The sequence below is a fragment of the Dromiciops gliroides genome, chromosome 6 (assembly GCF_019393635.1).
Source record: "Dromiciops gliroides isolate mDroGli1 chromosome 6, mDroGli1.pri, whole genome shotgun sequence".
Taxonomy (NCBI): domain Eukaryota; kingdom Metazoa; phylum Chordata; class Mammalia; order Microbiotheria; family Microbiotheriidae; genus Dromiciops; species Dromiciops gliroides.
In genome coordinates, this window is record NC_057866.1 from 177636782 (window position 1) to 177653946 (window position 17165).

Sequence of the window (17165 nt, forward strand, 5' to 3'; positions counted from 1 at the left end):
TTTTTGAAAATGTGCCATGTACTGCTGAGAAAAAGGTATATTCCTTTCTATCCCCATTCAATTTTCCCCAGACATCTATCATGTCTAACTTTTCTAGTAATCCATTCACCTCTTTCATTTCTTTCTTATTTATTTTTCAGCTAGATTTATCTAATTCTGAGAGGGGGAGATTCAGGTCCCCCACTAGTATAGTATTACTGTCTAATTCCTCTTGTAACTCATTTAACTTCTCCTCTAAGAATTTGGATGCTATACCACTTGGTGCATACATATTTAATATTGATATTACTTCATTAACTATAGTACCTTTAAGCAAGATGTAATTTCCTTCCTTATCTCTTTTAATGAGATCTATTTTTACCTGTGCTTTTTCTGAATTAAAGATTGCTATCCCTGATTTTTTTTTTCTTTAGCTGCAGCATAATATATTCTGCTCCAGCCTTTTACCTTTACTCTGTGTGTATCTCTCTGCTTCAAATGTGTTTCTTGTAAACAGCATATTGTAGGATTCTGGTTTTTAATCCACTCTGCAATTTGCCTCTGTTTTATAGCAGAGTTCATCCCATTCACATTCACAGTTATTATTACTGTTTATTCTCCTCCATTCTATTTACCCCCTTTGTACTTTCCCCCCTTCTTTCACCCTATTCCTCCTCACCGATGTTTTACTTCTTACCTCTGCCTCTCCCAATCTGCCCCCCTTTTTAACACCCCCTCTCTTTTCTTTACCCTTTTCTCCCTTGATTTTTTTACTCCCTTCTATCAGTCTCCCCTTTCCCTTCCCCTTTTGTTTCCTTGAAGAATGAGCTAAGTTTCTTAATCCCAATGAATGTATATGTTATTTCCTCTTTGAAGCAAATCTAATGAGAGTAGGGTTGAAACAATGTTCACCCCTCCTTTCTTTCCCTCTATTGTAATAGGTTTTTTTTTTTTTACCACTTCATATGATGTAATTCACCCCATTCCCCCTACTCTTTCCTCTGCTCCTCATAGCCTCCCTTTTTACCCCCTTAATTTTCTTTGTATCATCACATCAAAGACAATTTATATTTATACCCTCTGTGTAAAGTCCTTCTCTCTGCCCAAATACATTTACAATTTTTAAGAGTTATGAGTATTATCTTCCTGTGTAGGGATATAAACAGTTTAAAGTAATTGAGTAACTTCTTTTTCCCCTCTGTTTACCTTTTTAAACTTGTCTTGAGTCTTGTATGTTAAGATCAAATTTTCTATTCAGTTCTGGTCTTTTCATCAGGAGACCTTGAAAGTCCCCAATGTCATTGAATGTCCATCTTTTCCCCTGAAAGAGAATGATCGTTTTTGCTGGGTAATACATTCTTGGCTGCAATCCAAGCTCCTTTGCCTTCCGGAATATCATATTCCAAGCCTTGCAGTCCTTTAATGATGAAGCAGCCAGGTCCTGAGCAATCCTTTCTGTGGCTCCATTATATTTAAATTGCTCCTTTCTGGCTGCTTGGAGTATTTTCTCCTTCACCTGATAATTCTGGAATTTGGCTACAATATTCATTGGAGTTTTCCTTTTGGGGTCTCTTTCAGGAGGTGATCGGTGGATTCTTTCAATGATGAATTTATCCTCTGATTCTATGATACCAGGGCACTTCTCCTTAATAATTTCCTGGAATATGGTGTCTAGATTCTTTTTCTGGTCATTGCTTTCAGGCAGTCCAATAATTCTCAAATTGTTTCTCCTGGATCTGTTTTCCAGAACAGTTGTCTTTCAAATGAGGTATTTCACATTTTCTTCTATTTTTTCATTCTTTTGCTTCTGCTTGACTGATTTCTGGTGTCTCATGAATTCCTTATCTTCCAACTGTTCAATTTAATTTTTAAGGCATTGATTTCTTCAATGAGATTACGCACCTTATTTTTTTTTTCCATTTGGCCAGATGAATTTTTTAAGGCACTGTTTTCTTCAATGAGATTATGCACCTTTTTTTCCATTTGGCCAAATTAATTCTTTTTCAGCATTGTTTTCTTCAGTGAAATTATGCACCTTTTTTTTCCATTTGGCCAGATACATTTTTTAAGGAATTGCTTTCTGCAGTCAATCTTTGTGCTTCCTTTTCCAAGCTGCTGATTCTTTTTTCATAGTTTTCTTGTTTTGCTTACATTTCTCTCCCCATTTTTTTCTTCCTCTCTCAATTGATTTTTAAAAAACTTTTTGAGCTCTTCCAGGAAGGCTTTTTGTTCTTGAGACCAATTGACCTTCCCTCATGAGGCTTTACATGTAGGCAATTTGAGGGTATTGTCCTCATCTGAGTTAATATTTGCTTCTTCCCTATTGATACAGAAGCTCTCAATGGAGAGGGCTCTTTTTTGCTTCTTACTCATTATTGCAGCTAATTTATTTATTTTTTAAGTTGAGGTCTGCTCTGGGGGCACCAAGGTCCCTTTATTATGCTTCTTGTGCAGGGGTATAGGTGCTGTGTGACTGTCTTTTTATTCTGAGGCCTTTATAGTATGTTCAGTATGCCCCCCTGTACTTCCTGTCTGAGCAAGCTAGATCAGTGGTCCTACAGCTGGCAACTTGCCCTCTTGGCTCGGGTAGGTAGATTTTTCCACTGTCCTACTGGGCCACCACATTTTTGAGCCAGGTTCAAGGGTCCTCAATTGTTCCAGTGTGGCCCGCAGCTTCCTGCTGACTTGCCCTGACCCACTCAGTGCTGCACTGCTGCCCTGTGCTGTGCCTCCCTTTTACCAGAGTCAGAGCGACCTTTTCCTGAGGTCTTCTAAATTATCTCTGGTTGGAAGACTATGTCTCTCTGTCTTTTTGCAGGTTCTGTAGTTTCAGAATCCATCTCCAGGCTTGATTTAATGTTCTTTTTGAGGGAACAGAAGGAGAGCTCAGGCAGCTTGCTGATTCCTCTTTGCCATCTTGGCTCAGCCCCCCCAAAGATTTTTTTTTAATTTGAAAATGTGTGATTATTAATAAGGTTGAAGATTTAATTCATTATTAAAAGTTCATTTTTTTCTTTTGAAAATATTTTTTCCTTTTCTTTGACATTTTATCCATTGTGGAATTGGTGTTAACTTTCCAAATTTTTAATAGTTCCTTATATATTTAACTTGTTCACTTTTTAACACTTAGTTGTCTTATTTTTTTTATTGTTTTCTTTTCTTTTATGTTTTTTTTCATAATTTTTTCTTTGTTGTTTTTGATTAGTAATTTTTCAGTCATATAAGACTCTTTATGACCTCATTTGGCATTTTCTTGGCAAATATACTTGAGAAATTAGTCATTTCTTTCTCCACCACAGTTTACTGATGAGAAACTGAAGCAGGCAGAGGTAAATGACTTACCTAGGGTCACAGATCTAGTAAGTGCCTGCGCCCAAATTTGAACTCAGGATAATGAGTCTTCCTCACTTCATAGCAGGCACTTTATATACTTTGCCACCTATCCATCCCAGTTTTTTCTTCTTCATTTCATTATGTTCAGTCAAATCCATTTTCTATAATGAGTCTTTCCATCTGTATTATATGGGGAAAATAATTACTTCTGCCTGTATGAAGATTAATTGATTTTCCTATTTACATGCATTTTTTGGCTATCATCTAAACAAAATTCACTAAAACATATGATATGAGATGTGATAATGAAGGAATATTGAATTAATAATTAAATAAACTTTAAAAACATTGGCATTGTTCCAAGAAGGAATTCTTTAAAAGTTTGGCATTTTGGTTAAAAAAAAAAACAGATATTTTGGTGGCATTTACATAGGTGTCATGTTATCTTTTTTAAAAAAAATTAATAAAGTATTTTATTTTTTTCCGTCACATGTAAAGATAGTTCTCAACTTTTGTTTATACAAGCTTTACAATTTCAGATTTTTCTCCCTCCCTCCCCTCCCTCCCCCCTCCCCTAGACAGCAGGTAATCTGATATAGGTGATATATATATATAATATACATATATATATAATATACATATATATACATACATACATATATATATATATATATATATATATATATATATATAATTTTTTCATATGGGAATAGATAGCTTTGGTTTCTTCATCAGAAAACTGCCTGTTCATATCCTTTGACCATTTCTCAATTGGGGAATGACTTGGATTCTTATAAATTTGATTTAGTTCCCTATATATTTTAGAGATGAGGCCTTTATCAGAAGTACTGGCCACAAAAATTGTTTCCCAGCTTTCTGCCTCCCTTCTAATTTTGGATGCCTTGCTTCTGTTTGTACAAAAATTTTTTAATTTAATGTAATCAAAATCATCCATTTTGCATTTTATGATATTCTCTGTCTCTTGTTTGGTCATAAACTGTTTTCCTTTCCAAAGATCTGAAAGGTAGAATATTCCTTTCTCTCCTAATTTACCTATGGTATCACCTCTTATGTCTAAATCGTGTATCCATTTTGACCTTCTTTTAGTATAAGGTGTCAGATGTTGGTCTATGCCTAATTTCTGTCATAGTATCTTCCAGTTTTCCCAGCAGTTTTTGTCAAATACTGAGTTCCTATCCCAGAAGCTGGAGTCTTTGGGTTTATCAAACACTACATTACTAGTGTCATTTACTACTTCATTTCCTGTGCCAAGCCTATTCCACTGATCCTCCACTCTATTTCTTAGCCAGTACCAGATAGCTTTGATAACTGCTACTTTATAGTACAGCTCCAGGTTTGGTACCACTAACCCACCTTCCTGTGAATTTTTTTTTTCATTATTTCCCTGGATATTCTTGATTTTTTGTTTTTCCAGATGAATTTTGTTATTATTTTTTCTAGATCTATAAAATAGTTTTTAGGTAGTCTGATTGGTATGGCACTAAATAAGTAAATTAATTTAGGCAGTATTGTCATTTTTACTATATTAGCTCTGCCTATCCATGAGCAATTGATATCTTTCCTTTTGACTTAGATCTGATTTGATTTGTGTGAAGAGTGTTTGGTAGTTGTGTTCATAGAGTTCCTGGGTTTGTCTTCACAAGTAGACTCCCAAGTATTTTATATTATCTACCATTACTTTAAATTGAATTTCTCTTTCTATCTCTTGCTGCTGGACTTTGTTGGTCAGGTATAGAAATGCTGATGATTTATGTGGATTTCTTTTATATCCTATTACTTTGCTAAAGTTGTTCATTGTTTCAAGTAATTTTTGAGTTGATTCTCTAGGATTCTTTAAGTATACCATCATATCATCTGCAAAGAGTGATAGTTTTGTTTCCTCCTTGCCTATTCTAATTCCTTTAATTCCTTTCTCTTCTCTGATTGCTAAAGCTAACATTTCTAGGACAATATTAAATAATAGGGGCGATAATGGACATCCCTGTTTCACCCCTGATCTTATTGGGAAGGCCTCTAACTTATCTCCATTGCATATAATACTTGCTGATGGCTTTAGGTAGATACTGTTTGTTATTTTAAGGAAAGGTCCACCTATTCCTAAACTCTCCAGTGTTTTTATTAGGAATGGGTGTTGTATTTTGTCAAAAGCTTTCTCTGCATCTATTGAGATAATCATATGATTTTGGTTGGTTTTCTTATTGATGTGGTTGATTATGATAATAGTTTTCCTACTGTTGAACCATCCCTGCATTCCTGGTATAAATCCCACCTGGTCATAGTGTATTATCCTGGTGATCACTTGCTGTAATCTCCTTGTTAATATCTTATTTAAGATTTTAGCATCAATATTCATTAGGGAAATTGGTCTATAATTTTCTTTCTCTGATATCATGTTATCTTAAAGCTATGCTTAGATGAGAATATATTGTGTATCTAGTTGAAATTTTAATGAGAAATGGAAACATATTAATTTAAGTTTAGGTAAGCATATATATATAGCTACCCACATCCAGGTTCAAAGAGATTTGACATTCATGCTTAATTCTTCAAATTTTATGTTTAACAAAATATTTTATTTGCTTAAAAAAAAAGCAAATTTCATCTTCAGGTTGAAATTTAGAAATGAAAGATCTAGAGAAGCAAAGATATCCCTTTGAAAAACCAATTATTATGCCCTTAAGGCCCCCAAAAGCCTAAAAATAAAGCAACTGACAAAGGAAGCAAGACAATATTATACATTCCAGAGGAACCTATAAAGGTAGAGAGGCTGGCAGAAGAGTTGAACCAAGGAAACCATCACTAGTGCATTGAAATATGCAAGTGATGGAAGTGTGACGAGGTCCATACTAAGGAAATAAATGCAAAATCCAATAATAATTCCAGGAGCTAGGATAGGTGGGAATAGAAAAGCATATAATATGAACTCTCAAAAATAGACCGGAAGCTAGCCAGATCTTTAAATGAGATCAGAAGCAAGATTACAATCAGTCCCAATAGGTAGGTCACTGTATGGGGAAATAGGGCTTGCCCATAATGTCCTGAGAATGCAGGACACTAAAGAAGAAGAAAAGGCCAACAACATTTGGGCACAAGAACAAGGAAGGTCATTTACCTAAGATAGCTAGGTGGTACAGTACATAGGGCACAGGGCTTGGCGTCAGGAAAATCTGAGTTCAAATCAGGCTTCAGACTCATTTTAGTTCTGTGACCCTCAAGCAAGTCACTTAAGAGCAGCCAGCCTCAGTTTCCTCCACTGTAATTTTGGGATAATAATAATGCCTACCTCTTAGGGTTGTTGTAAGGAACAAATGGCATATTTGTGAAGCATTTACCATTGTCTCTAGCACATAATAGGTGCTGAATAAATGCTTATTTGCTTCCCCTTTCCCCCTCTTATTCAATAATCTTGAGAACAGTATAATTTCCATTAGCACTCTGCGATCTGTTAGGGTAACTGAAAGGAATAATAAAAAAAAAAACCTCCTAAATGAAAACTATGAAATTAAAAGGAGTAGGAAACCAAACAAGGCCTGTCTCTGAAGTGAACCACAAGGAGACTTTTAGGAAGCAAGAAATTAAAGCAAAAGCTAAGGCCTAGAATCAATCAACCCATCCAGATAAGCAGAATTGGGAGTACTAAGATTATGGTATATAGGGTATGAAACTAAAGAAGTCCTACCTAACCCATCTAAGTATCTTGGAGAGAACTGGCATAAATGCAAATTCCCAGTTCAAGAATGGAAGGGGGAAATAGGAATTAATCCAATGAAGGCACTAAATGCAAAAAACAAAACAAAACAAAAAACTATCATGAGGTAAGCAAATCCTAAGAGCTAAAACCAGAGGAAAGCTGAACTCCAAAATTGTCATTGCTTAACTGGGTCTGAAAATATACCTCTTTCAAAGAATAACTCACCTGCAAAATCCAATCAAAATTTAAGTAAAAGTTTTATTATTCAGCACACAGAGCTATGGCTTGGAGAAGAAGTCTAAAATTCAACTCCTGGGGAGGAACAGATTTATGGCATGTTCCTCAATCATTTAGCACATAGAGGTATGGCTGGGAGAAGTCTAAACTTCAACTCCCTGAACAAAGGAGAGGGCAGTAGTTTTATAGAGGAGAGAAGAAGGGAGCAGGGAGGAACTTAAGAATGAAAAATTACAACATTTTGGAAAATGATGTGGGGCATGGGATCAATAATGTAGCAAGTATGCCACTTTCTTAACTTGAGATTATTGTCATTACCTGGTCCTAATCACATAACAAATATGACTGGCTCCCAACCAAGCTCATGCTATAAATTTCAAGGAGCCCAACTTTCTGGGTGTCTGTGACACATCTGCTTTGTTATCTGTTTGACTAACCACTATCTGCTTAATTAACTACTTTGCTTTTCCAAAGAAAGTGTAATCTCTAACTAACCCCAGCAAGTTGAACAACTGTACTATTTCTCATGGTCAGATTGGCCTCCTCAAATCCAGAGCATCCCTAACTGGACCCAGGCCTATGAAGTTGCTGCTACAATAATCATTACAAGTAGAGAAGAAGAAGGAAGATGAAAAAGAGGAGGAAGAAGAGGAGGAGGATGAAGGCAAGTAGAAAGGGGCAAGAGGGAAGGAGAGAAAAAGAGAGAATAAGAGGGAAAGGGTAAGGGAGAGGTAGAGGGAGACAGAGACAGAGAGGGAGAAGAAAAAGAACTACTGAGCAGAAGGAACATACAAGTAACTGTGATAAATGGAAAAAATGATTGCAATTTAAAATGGTAAATAAAATTATATTTCAGGTAATGGAGGGAAATGGATATGGGGAATACATGAAATACAAATAGTAGAATAAGAGAAAAACAGAAGAATTAGAACTCAATAAATCTCAGACACAAAAGAAATATTAGAACATGGTCCAAAGATTAAATAGAAAAATAAGATACAACTATTCAAAACAATTCACCTGAAAACAGGTTGAAGAGAACTAATAGTTGCCAATATGCCTTGCTAACAGGATTTTCTTCAGCAAGATTTCCCTATATTAATGAAATTGCAAATGTAGACTTCTACTTCCCATCCCAAGAGGGAAAAAAAAAGAACCTTATGATACTAGATATTAACTTGTCAATATTTTTTAAGAATGTCTATGTTTAAATAGTAAAGCAACAGACTTCATTTCATTGATATTATCAAGTATATTTGCCTTCCATTTAATGACATCTATTTGCTGATTTCCATCTTTAATACATATCAAGGATATTAATCAATCCATCAATCAACAAGCTTTGTGATAAACCCATACTATATGGCAGGTGCTATGCTAGAACCTGGCAATAAAAAACCTGAACCCCTGGCCTAAAACTTAAAGTTTATGAAGGAAAACTGTGCACATATATAAGTAAATACAAAAGATATACTGAGTAAATCAAAGAATACAAAATGTGTGTGGAGTTCAGCATAACTGGTTCCTAACCATATTATTTTCCACTCCCAATGCAGTTGATAAAATGAAAGAATTGAGGCAGATGACAGTGGTATGTTGTTATTGCATCAAAGTGCAGGGCATCTCTGCATCCAGCACTCCCTTTAAGAGTATAAATTAATTCTCTTTCATAGAAGTAGAGATTCAGACCCACAGAGTACCTTGAATCTTGCAGTAGTTGTCCCTCTAAGGATTTGAAACTGTGGGTACTGAGTTGAGAAACTAATAAGAGAAATTTTTGAAAAAGTACTTAAACAGTTTAATTTTGAGAGCAACCTACAGTTCAGTTTTTATACATTATTCTTTATGCTTATGAAAATTGATGTCAATAAGCACTTACAAATAAGTAGTAGTCAGAACAAGTATGTTGGAATGCAGTCTTCTCTAGTTGGAGTAGAACTTTGGAATTATCAAAATATGTATAAATTATAGCTTTTCTCTAGTGATTATGATTCACAGAGAGGTCAACAATCCAACACCTAGGAAGAATATCTTCTTTAAACTATCATTTCAGAGTCTTCACAGTTTAGAATTTGAGATTTTGAAGGGACTTTAGTAGTGATATAGTGTAATTCATACAGGAAAGGAATCTTCACTATAACGTACTCAACAGGTGGCTGGTCAGCTTCTACTTAAACACATCTAAAGAGAAGCATGTCATTTCACTTTTTGAAAGGTTTCATTGTTATGAGGGGGCAGCTAAGTTGGCTCTGGAGTCAGTAGGACTGACCTCTGAAACTTACTAGCTGTGTGACCCTGGGCAAATCACTTAGCCTCATCTGTAAAATGATATGGAGAAGGAAATGGAAAACCACTCCAGTATCTTTACCAAGAAAACTCCAAATGGTGTTACAATGAGTCAAATATAACTAAAATGACTCAACATTTTTTTTAATGAGGGGATTTTTTTCCTTATACCTGTCTATTTATGATTTGTACCCACTGCTCCTAGATTGCCTTCTGGGACTTAACAGAACAAGGTCAATACTTCTTCAACATGCCAGCCCTTTCAAATACTTAAATATAATTATTATGTCCTCCAGGAATCTTCTATTCTCCAAACTAAACATATTTAGTTTTTAAAATCATTATTCATGCAGCCCTTAGCATGGGACCATTAATGTTAATTTCCTATTAATGTGAAAACATATTCTTCCTTCAACACATTATAATAAAACACTATTTCAGAACTTAAGTATTAAGTGATCCCAAACTTGCCATTGAACCACAAGTTTGTTGTTTAATATAATTATTCTTTTATTATATTATATTATGTGGCTTGATTTCAAGGAATAAACTACCTTTAAAAATGAAAGAGAAGACTGCAACACATTAGAAATGAGGAAACAAAGAAACATCATAATGGAATTCATCAGCAAAATGAATGACCAGAAAAACAGTTAAGTCATATTCCAAGAGTGAGGGATAAGCAATATATAGTCTAATCTACTGGTATATGAAAAATTTCAAGGGCTCTTTGAGAAGGTACCCTATACAATGAGAGGAAACTCTAAAACAAAATTATGGGAAGAAAAAGAATAAGAGTAGCAATGACTAGGCAGGCATCATGGGTTGTGAGCTCCATCATTAGAGAGAGCAAGTAGCCATATCGATGAGATCACAGAGCCATGAAAGCAACAGAGAATATCAAATTAAGTTGTTTCAAAGCAAGGAGCTGCCTCAAGTCTTCATTTCACTCTGTATATATGCTCAGGGCAAAAGAGGAAAAAAAATGAACCCTTTCTGTTCAATCCTCTTTAATACTTACAATGGGTCTCCAGTTCATTCTCAGAATAAGAAACTAATTTCAGTCACAACCAAGAGAGCCTCTCTACTTAGTATATTTTTCTCCCTGAAATACTTATTCATATTGATACAATTTGCTGAACATGTCACATTACATTTTCACACAGGAAATATTTTCTTTACTGTTTTATCCCAAAAAGCAGAGACTTAATACACTTTTCATTTGGTTGGAAAGAAACAGCATCTTAACAAATTCAATGGTTTTAATATAATACTGAGATTCAGACTAGTATATTTCACCTCTTAGTGCTTAAGAAGTGATTCATGGAATAGCATATTTATTAAAGTTCTGTTGCAACATTTTGCCTTTGTTTTGCTCTAGTTTAGAGCACAGAAAATATATCCTTTTAACTGTCCTATTAATCCCATGGTTACTCATTTTAATTGGCTTCCATTGTAATTTTGCTTTATATTATGGTATCTTTATGACATATTTTTGCCACTTTCTTTGGAAGTAATACTTTTATCACTTAGGTTTCAGTCTATTCATGATTCTCAGGGTTGTTAATATGCCCCTACACACACACACACACACACACACACACACACACACATGCGCACACACGCACATACACACACACGCACATACACACTGGTACCAATGGCCACCCACCCAATGGCTTCTCCTCTTTTGCAATTCCTGTCCACATCTTATCTAGTTAATCCGTGGAGGATCTAATTAATTTGATGGAAGCATTTACCTTATTCTGTTGCTGTTTCATAGAAACCTAGCATAAAATTAAGCATCCATCTTTTATCTTTCATTCTAACTCTGTCTCCTTTTCCAGTAACATATGTCATTGATGATGTCTTTCCTTCATTTATTGCCTCCCTCAGTAGTCTTCCTGGAGAAAAATTGTGCCTAGCATCTAAAATCCAATATAGAGAGAAGGGGATAGGGAAAAGAATAAGTATCTATTGAACATTCACTATGTGCCACATAATGTGATAGTGATTTACTAATATATCATTGGATCCTCACAACAATCCTGAAATGTAGGTGCTATTATTATTAATTCATTTTACAATTTAAGAAACTGAGGTAGACAGACATTAATTCACTTGCCCAGGGCTGTACAATTAGGAAGTGTCTGAAGCCTGATTTGAACTGAAGTCTTACTGTTGCCAGGTTTGGTCTTCTAGCTACTTCACCACATTACCACATCAATAAACAAAGGAATCCTAAGTCAGTGAAACCCTTGAAACCTTCCCCTTATGATAAAAGGAGTGTAACCCTGTTTTCAGTAGTAGGATAAGAGATGGATAGTTAAAGCTTATTAACAGTGACCTTATGCTTTAAAACACTGGGAGTGAATTTCTACTGTGTTAGATAAAGTGGAGCTAATTCATTTAAAAACTGCATGTGATTTTGCTTCAGGAGGGCTTATGTCAATAGATAAATGTCACCAAAGTCTCCTTGTTAAACTTGAATTACTTTAATTGAGTTGACATTTGGCTCCATTAATCAACACTCATCTTGTCTCAATTGAAGCAATTCAACTTGAGATGAACAATTCCCCCCCCCACCCCCTTCTTTCTTTAGGAAACTGCTTTTCACAGCTGTATTCATTCTATAGAGCTCTGTATCATCCACAAGCAATTCCAAGTTTTGAAATATATGTGTTTGTCTATCCCATACTTAAGTGTGTACTTAATTTGTTTGCACTTAAAATAATTGGAATTATTTCTGCTTTGTAAACTAGGGAATTTAAGGTCTCAGCTTATAACATGAGCTATTCCTACTTTCACTAATACTGTATGTGATGACTACTAGTGTTAATATACAACTTTTTCCTACCACTTTTTTTTTTGGGGGGGGTCAATGAGCATTAAGCGACTTGCACAGGGTCACACAGCTAGTAACTGTCAAGTATCTGAGGGCGGATTTGAACTCAGGTCCTCCTGAATGCAGGGCCAGTGAATTATCCACTGCACCACCTAGCTGCCCCCTCCCACCAATTTTTAAAGTCACATTTTATAAATTGAGGATGTAAAGCTTAGCATCAGGAAAATCTTTGCTAATTTTTAAGTGGAACATATATAGCATCATTTCTAAAGGTTAGAACAAACTATTAAGCATGGGATTTCTCAGTTTTTCTTAAGCATCTAAATCTCTGTCTACATCTAAACCCATCTGTCTGTGTTTCTCTGCCATACAACCAAGGCAGACATGTGTGTGTGTGTGTGTGTGTGTGTGTGTGTGTGTAAAAGGCAGACTTCTTATAGGCCTTTTGAGTTTGTTTGTTTGTTTTTAGGGAAATGAGGGTTAAGTGACTTGCCCAGGGTCACACAGCTAGTAAGTGTCAAGTATCTGAGACTGGATTTGAACTCGGGTCCTCCTGAATCTAGTGCCAGTGCTTTATCCCCTGCACCACCTAGATACCCCCTCAGGTTTTTAAGTTACTGCAACATAGCTTTAGCACTAGAAGGCACCTTAGAGGTCAACCAGTAAAACCACTTCCATTATACAGATGGTAAAACTGAGTCAAAGAGATTATTTGACAGCTAATAAATTGAAAAGTCAAGATTTTAACCCAGAAACTTTGACTCCAAATCTATTCATCTTTCCATATTCTGCAGGGGTCGATTGTTTATATTAAGTAGGTGGCCAGACTTGCTAAGCCAACAAGAAGGCCTTTAGCATCAAATTTTGATAATTTACAATAAGTTTGGTACCAAATCATAAACTTACTACCTTCATGGTTCTGGATAGTAAGGGGGTGGTAGCAAAATAACTAAGTATACCATAGAAAATATTATAAAAAATATGAGAATGAAAATTTAAAAAGAGAAACTATTACTTGGAATAAGTAAAATTAACATCTTCCCAAATAAAAGGATTTTTAGCTACGATAAGAAGGGGAAATAAAAGAGCTGGGGGAAAAGTTTGCAGTCAATATCACCAATAAAAGTTTGATATCCACAGTCTATAGGGGAAATGACATGAATGTAAAGGATTAAGATTCATTCTCTAGTAAACCAGTGGTCAAATGAAACATCATTTAATAATGTAAATGTTCACCTTCACTGAAAATTAGTCTTGAAGAATTGCCCAAGATACTAGGAAGTTAAACCATTTGTCCTTTATCACAAAGCTCACATGTATAAGAGGTGAGACTTGAACCCAGGTCACTCTGCTATATTGTCCAACTTTCTAGCTACTATACCAACTTTCTTCTTGGGAGGAAGGAAAATTCAAAAAAGGACATACTACCCCTGCCTGTCCACCAAAAATAGGTGATCACATAATGACTTCAATTATGTAAATATAATTCACATTGTAAGGGGCTAAAATTATAGCTAGTCTAAAATACCTAATGAGTGGTTGCAATAAATTATAAGCTTTAGCAATACTTTAGACTTTTAAGCATTTATTAAGGAGAATAACATCACTTCCTGACTCCAGAGAAAAGCCGCATGGCCTTGCCCTCAGAGGTCTTCTCCTCATGGTGGAGCTTTCCTACAGTAAGTCTCCAGAAGGTGGCGTCATTCCAATTGTTACAACATTGATTGAAACAAAATTTTCTAGTCAACTACAATGGACCTAATTACAATGATACTAGTGTATGAAAGTTAAAATACAAACTCTTTTAACAAACTAAATAACAAATGTGAGGTTGTGTCTATTATTAGGTGCAATTATTCTTTAATACTATTTTATTTACCTTATTTTGCAAAATGTACCTTATAGAAATTTGCATGTGAATTATTTGGGGGAGAGGGTGTTTGTTATGTGAAGGCTTTTCATTATCGGGGCCTTCCCTACTTGATTTCTTTTTTATTTTATTAAATTTAATTTTTAATGAATAAATAATAGCTCCTTTTCCTTCTTTCACTCCTCCAATCTTCAGCGGGGAGGAACCCTAAACAAACATATCTAATCAAGCAAAACATTCTCGCACATTTTCCGTGTCTAAAAATATGTTTCATGCTACAAATCTAGTCTCTTTTCTATCACTACAAATTGTTCTCCTGATTCTGCTTACATCATTCTGCATCAGCAGTCATGCCAAATCTTGTGTGATACTGTGAATCTTTTTCTATTTAAAGGTGTAGGTTTTTTTCTTTCCTGGAATCTTGCAATATTTTCCCTTCTTTGGCCTAGAACTCTGGATTTTAGCTTTCATTTTACTGGGAGTTTTCCCTTTAGGGGTTATTTCAGGAGATGACTGGGAGATTTTTCTGGTTTCACTTTGCCCTCTGGTTCAAAGAGACCTATACACCTTTCATTATTATTTTTTTCAGAACTATGAGGGTTAAGTGACTTGTCTAGGGTCACACAGCTAGTAAGTATTGAGTATCTGAGGCCAATTTTGAACTCCGGTCCTCCTGAATCCAGAGCCCATCCTTGATCCACTGCACCTCCTAGCTGCCCCCCATGATATCTTTATATCCTTTTTTTCCCCACTGTGCCACCTAGCTTCCCTGCCCATGATTTCTTAAAAATAAGATCTATCTGTTTTTATTTTTATTTTTAATCAGCTCCATCAGGTAGCTCAATGATTTAAAATCCTCTCTCCTTCATTAGTTTTCCAGAACAATGAATGTTGAAATATGAGATACCTTACATTTTTTTCTAGGTTTCTTTTAATCTTTTGACATTGTTTTAATATATATGACTGTCTCATGGAGGCACCAATATCTTTTTTGTCCTTTCTCATTTTCAAAGATTCTGCTACTTAGATAAAATGGTGTACCTCTTTTCCAAGGTGTTAATTCTCTTTCTAAGTCTGTCTTCTATGGCTCTAATTTCTTTTAAATTATTTGCTTTATTTTTCTCATTTCATTATTTTTTGTCATAAATGTTCATTCTTTTCAGTTGTATCTGACTTTGACCTCATTTGGGGTGTTCTTGGCAAAGGTAGTGAAATTGTTTGCCTGTTCCTTCTCCAGGTCACTTTACAAATGAGGAAACTCAGGTCAACAGTGTCAAGTGACTTTCCTCAAGGTCACAGAACTGGTAAGTGGCTGGGGCTAGATTTGAACTCATCTTCCTCACTCCATGTCTTGTCCCCTATCTACTTCACTACCTAGCTGCCACTCATGTCATAAGACAACCTTACAAATTCATTTTAAATATGTTAACAGTTTCTTTTAGGAATTTGAATTCTTATTTGTTTGCAAGCTATGCTTCTATTTGAAGCTTCACTTGTAGGTGTTTCGGAATTATTCTTCTGGCTTTTTGTCTTGTGAATCCCTGTCTTCACAATATTTTTGCTTACTAATTCTTTCAGACATCTACTCTGGGCAACCTAAGAATCCTGTACTAACAGGTGGCATTTTCAAAGTTGAGTCTCTGATCCAGTTCCTTCTTGTAGATCCCAGAGCTTTTTTTTGAGTGGAAGACTATATTCACAATCTGCTTTTAGAGACCCTTGTGGGGTTGCCTGAGGAATAGAGGATCTGGACTCTGAGTCAGCACTGTGATCATGCCTTAGAAAATGAGCTGCCAACATGGACTGGGCTGACTACAACATCAGTTCTGGCATCCCTACACTTTGACCAGTTAAGTAGTATTTATTAATAACCTACTATGTGCCAGGCATAAAGTACTAGAGATTAAAAAGCAAGGCAAAAGACAGTTCCTGCTTTGAAGGAGCTCTCAATCCAGTGAGGAATACAACATTCAAACAACTAGGTATAGACAAGATTTAAAGAGGATAAGTTGGAAATGATCAGTAGAAGAAAGGCACTGGAATTTAAGAGGATCATGAAAGACTTTTTCTTCAAAGTAGAACTTTTATCTGGAACTTAGAATGTCAAGGAACTTAATACTTGAATATGAGGAGGGAGAAAAACTCAAGAGTTGGCATTTGAGTGACTTCTGTGAGGAACAACAAGGAAAATAGTATTTAGATCACAGAATATGTGAATGGAAGACAGTGTAAAGCATAAGAAGACATGAAATGAGGTTTTGGGTAGCTTTATGAGCCAAATAATGGATTTTATATTTGATCTTTGAGGAAATAGTAAGCCACTGGAGTTGATTGGGTGGGGGAGTTACATGATCCAATTTGAAACTTAGGAAGATAAATTTGACATTTGATTGGAAAAATGGACGGGAAGTAGAATAGACTTGAGGCTTCTACCAATTCTACAGTATAGGAGAGAGGTGCTGATAGCAGTATCAGGAGAGAAAAGGGTGTATATGAGATGTGTTATAAAGATAGAAATGACAGGATTTGGCATCTAATTGGAAATGGGATGGGGTCAGAGAGAGTGAAGAAACAAAGATAATATGTAGGTTGTGTGAACCTAGTTCACTAGAAGGTCCATTGTTTACTCCATTCTAATAGGAAAGTTAAGAAGATGTGAGGTTTTGGGGGGAAATCATGAGTTCCATTTTATATATGTCAAGTTATAGATATTCTGGGCTTACCATAAACAGTTGGGAATTTGAGACTGAAAAAATCAAGAAAGAAGTTAAGTCTGGATAAATCTAAAAATTATCCCTGTAGAGATAGTATATGAATTCATAGATACTTATGATATAACCAAGGGAAATAGTACAGAGATAGAAGAGAAGGAGGTTAAGACTATAGCCTTTGGGAACACCCAT